Genomic DNA, 5,218 nt, shown 5'->3' on the forward strand with positions numbered 1-5,218 from the left:
TTATATATACACATTTAAATATTAATATTTTTCTAAAAAGTAAGTATGTTCAAAGAATAATTTGGAAAATATATGAAGATTTTTTCAAAGTTCCAAATCCAACCACACAAATATAACAACTATTAACATTTTTAATGTTTTTATTTTTGATAGTAGAGTCTTATTTTTTTTCCAGAGCATACAGAAAAGGTATCAAAATGTACTACTGGACAATTATATTTTTAAAAGAAGTTTAAGTAATCTAAATGAGTCTAATACATATACCTATATGCAATGGAAATGTTCTAGGGACTGGTAAAGTCTGTGCAAACTAAGTTATAAAGATAATTTTTGTTTACACAAGTTGACAGGAGTATCTCCAACCTCTTCTCCACTTGATCTTAGCCAAAAGGCCGAGAAGCGATCTCTCCAACCTCTTCTCTATCAATCTTGCCACATTCTATCAGAACCAATGCTTGCTTAAAGAAATCTATGAGTTTAATGTTAACTTGTTATAGTAAACCCACTGACTTGAGCGGGGTGGGGGGGGGAAGATGAAGCAAACAAAATATTTTCATATTTGCCTTAGAATATGTTCTTGTACTTTGATTTTCTAAAATGCATGTGTTAATATGTTATTGTGTTAGAGGTGACAATCCACTGAACATGAACTGTCCCTTCATCTCTATATTGTGTACCTTTCCTTCTCTATTCCTTCCTTATCCAAACATCTCAAAACTCCCTTATTCCCAACTGCTTCCTAAAATAAATTCTGTGAAGAAATAGTTTCCTATTGGTAAAATACTTGATTGCTTTTTAAATATCAGTTTTGTTTGCATTCTTTTTTCCTTACACAGACAAGAAAAATTTTAACAGGGGAAAAGAGCAAGCCATGAAATTCTGACCTGTTATAATGTTACATGTTCTATCTTCAATCATTTCCTGAGTGATGCTCAGTAATCCTCTTACTCAACTATATGCACTTCTCATAGTGCTTATTTACAACAGCCATGCTCTCTTCAACACAAAATCACCATCTACCTTTGCCATTCTCAGAAATAAGAACTCTATTTACTGAAGACTGAAGTCAACTCTATCCTCCTCTTCCCAGCACAATCAGCATATGTACGTGTATGTGTGCATATTTATTTATTTATTTTTCCATCCTTTCTTCATATGTCTACAAAATGCATGTCTGGTCCTCCCCAGCCTGCTTCCAACCTGCCTTTTTCATGAAGTTCCTTGTGGTTTATCCCTGAAGAATGTATGTGCTGGGACAAGATGCAAAATAAAGCTGAAAAGCCCAGGAGCACTCAGAAGTGAAGCCAAATGGAAGTGTGATATTTTTTATTGCAAATGGGAAGGAGAGTTTTGGCTTCTTTGCCAATTTTACAGTGGGAAAATTTAAGATCCATGAGACCTAAATCTTGCTACTAGAGCCACATCCTTTCTCCTTATTGACTCTGTCTTGACTGGCAAGATTAGGTCTCTATCTACACTCTTTGCATCATTTCTATCACCTAATTATCCCATTTTACAGTAAAATCTTTGTTTCTCTAGAACAATATTCTGTCTTCATTGCATGTAAGCATATTTGGCTACTTCTAGAGCCTGCAAAAGTTCATTTGATACTGACGCTACTTCCCTGTACTGATTTTTCTCCTTATTTTAGTAATCGATACCAATGGCTCTATTTGCCAACATGGTTTTGTACACATAAATGCATTAAATAAATGCATTCATGGAAGTCAATGATGAAATTATCCTTTGTCAAAAAAGGGGATATTAATTTTTAATTTTCTGCAGCATGTGAAAATCTTAACAACTCAGTTTGCACTTATTTGATACTCTTCCTCATCAATGTTAAACCTTAAAATTTGGCAAGAATTTATTAAGTTAATTGCTTTACTCCTTCACAATGCTAACATTTTTCCTTTGCTTCAAATTCAACCTCTGTGTGAATACTCTAATATCATGTTTGTGATAGTGTATTCATTATTTTCAAGGCAAAGCATATTTTGAGGCAGCATTAATTACTCTAAAATCAGGCTTCACATTGACCAAAATCAATGTCATAAGCTTCTTAGCTCTCCTAGTGTAATAAAAGTAAAATACATATTTCCATTAATATTCTTTAAGTATTTGGAGACAAGTACAAGTATTGATATATCCTTCCCATTGCCACCACTCCACCTGTTCTTTAGGCAAAATGATTATAGTTCTCTCAAAGATTATTCACTTGACATTTCCCAGCCATTTCACTATCATAATAGCCATCTTAACTTGTAATATCCTTCTTATAATGTGGTGACTAAAATTAAATTCAGTACTTTCAGTTATAATATTAATAAAAGAGGACTGAACTCTGCCCCCCTCTTTCCTCCAGCCTACAGGGTGGTGGCAGCATCCTGCTGTTACTAATTCCTGGATTGTGACAACATTTTCTGTTGTCTTTTCAGCTCGTCCACACCTATTATCCCATTTTAAATTTTCATGTGGAACTAACTAACATCAGCTGTGATCTCCTGCCTGATTTCGACTGATATAAATGCAAAACAATTGTACACATTCAATAAGTCCTTAAAATAAATGTTACAAGGAAAAATCAACAAAAATAACAGCATAACTCTGAAAACAGCAAAAGGAACAAAGTACAAAAGACACATTACAAAAGAAGAATCAACAATTCTGGGTGTTTGAAGGTAAGGATAAAGAGAAAAGGAGCAAAAAGTTATGTCAATATTTTAGACAGACAAGGGAGTCCAATATATCAATTTTTGAGCAATAGTGCAGTTTGATTTTGGACCTTATGAAAATGAGGTGATGCTAGAAAGTTCAAGTAAGAATTGGGAGTAGATAGTTGCCAATCATTTCAGAATTAGAAAGAGAATTGAGATTTATCCATATAAAATCAATGTGCAATCTAAGATATTCTGTAGGACAAAATGAAAAGCATTAAGAACGAACCTTGGGAAAATTCAGTGGCATGCATGGGGAAAGGAAAAAGAGCTGGTGTAAAATGATACACTAATATGTGAATAAATCTTTACAGTTTACAGAACACTAATAGATACAGATGCTTATTTTGCCTTTACACACCCTGTTAAGTTGGCAGGACAGATGGCAACAGTTCTTGTTTATAAGCAAGGAAAGAAAGTGGGAGAATAAGAGAAAGAACAGCAAAAAAATGGAAATGAATAGGAAGTGAAAACAGGATAGGATATGATCATGGAGCAGGAGGGTAAAAAATCTGTTTAACTATTAACAACATTATTGCTGCTCATATTGGGAATTGAGATACTGAAGTACTGACATTACTTCTGAATTATTGGAATTAATTCTATTAATAATAATTTATATCTAAAAAGAACATTAACAGATAAGGAGGGGGTGATTAGGATGATAAATTCCTGGAAAAATGCCACATTAGTAATGACTGGTTTCAGAATGTGGAGTCAGAGGGAGATAAATATTTCCAAGTTACATTATGAATGAAATTAAAAGCTAAAATTTATATATTGGTGTATAATATTTTGCATAACAATTTATGACTATAATGGCACTTTCCTAAACATGATTTCTTTAATTGGGATCCAAAGAAATTAGTGCTGCCCAGTGGAAACTGAAACCACCAAGGAGCCAGAGGCAATTCTGAAGCTTCTGATTAGAGCAGAGGAAAAGAGGGAGGAATATCCTAGTTTCTACCTTACTCTCAACTTCCAGTCTCCTGCCAGGACAGCCATTGGCCAAGCCTAGCTGGAAGCCAAGAGTCATGAAGGCTTGAGAAACACAACACAAGTTGCAGAGGTAAAGCCCCTGAAATAATTAGCACACCAGATGAAAGAAAGGGAATGCATCTGAAACAAATGACAGACTCTCCTGTGAATCTCATTTAATCCTATTGTAATCTCATGAGGAAGGTATTATTTCCATTTTACTAGAAAGGAAGGCTGAACAAGCTGTCTCATTTTTTTCTCACTACATGTTCTGGGATGCTGCATATATTAAATTAAAATTCAATAAATATTTATTATTTCAAAACTGTTATCTTGACTTATAGTACTATTGCAATATTTATTAGTTTTCTTTTATGTTTCAGAACATGTTAGAGACATAAGTTAGACTCCAAATAACCCACTGATCTTTTCTAATAAGAACAAGTGATTAAATAAATGAAAACAAACATAAATTTTTGTGCAATGCAGTATTGGTATCCAACCTGTGATTGCAATTATTTATATTACGTGCATTCAAAATTAATTGGGATTTATTTAATTTAGTAATTAATTCTGCACTCCCAGAAAAAATGTAGCTAAGAGAAAATTATATTGAATTCTCATATATTTAGTCAGTGGCATGTTTTCTGCCTTGGTTCTGATTTATAAGTTCAAAATTTTAAGTTTCATCCTTCATTGAGATGAATTGTTTAAAGTATGTGAAATAATTTATATCCCTGTTAATGATAGTTTTAGAATGCGGGTGGGGAAATTAAATCATTCTAATTTATATTATAGATAGAAGCTAAAATGCATAAACTTGTGTATAACTAACATTTGCATAGCAATTGATGACTAACAAAACACCTTCCTAAATATCTTTTTGATCAGCAGTTATATTAATCTTTTAAAAAAGTAATCGCTATTTTTGTATCTCAAAGTATATGTTATTCTTAGACATTATGTAATATTATTTAAATGTCAATTTTATTTTTTATTCAAACAGAAAGTCACAAAAATTATAATCATCCTCATCAGTTTATATAATACTTCTTACATATTATTTATCTCAGATTATTTTATTACAAATATTCCTTTCTCTGGAAGGTAATTAGATTAGTTTTCTAGAGCTGCCATAATAAATTGCCACAAACTGGGTGGCTTAAAATAACAGAATTTCTTTTCTCCTACAGTTTTGGAATCTAGACCTTTGAAATAAAGTATCATCAGGGCCACATTCCGTGAAAGGCTCAAGGGAAGAATCCTTCCTTGACTTATCCTAGCTCTGGTGTCTCCACACAATCCTTGCCTTGACTTGTAGCTGCATCACTCCAACTCCTGCCTGTATTGTCAAATGGTCTTCTACCCTCTGCATATGTCCTCTCCTCTTCTTATAAAGGCACCAGTCACTGGATTTAGGGTCTACCCTAATCCAGTATGATTTTGTCTTAACTAAATATATCTGCAAAACCCTATTTACAACTAAGGTCATATTCTGAGATTCAGAGTGGACACAAATTCTG

At 33.1% G+C, this 5,218-nt stretch overlaps 1 pseudogene; it reads right to left on the reverse strand.

Annotated features, from left to right (window-relative positions):
• Positions 1–244: 244 nt before the first annotated feature.
• Positions 245–404, reverse strand: LOC136133369 (U2 spliceosomal RNA; annotated as a pseudogene).
• Between the last annotated feature and the right edge of the window lie 4,814 nt (positions 405–5,218).

Source organism: Phocoena phocoena, chromosome 13 (genome assembly GCF_963924675.1).
Source record: "Phocoena phocoena chromosome 13, mPhoPho1.1, whole genome shotgun sequence".
NCBI lineage: Eukaryota > Metazoa > Chordata > Mammalia > Artiodactyla > Phocoenidae > Phocoena > Phocoena phocoena.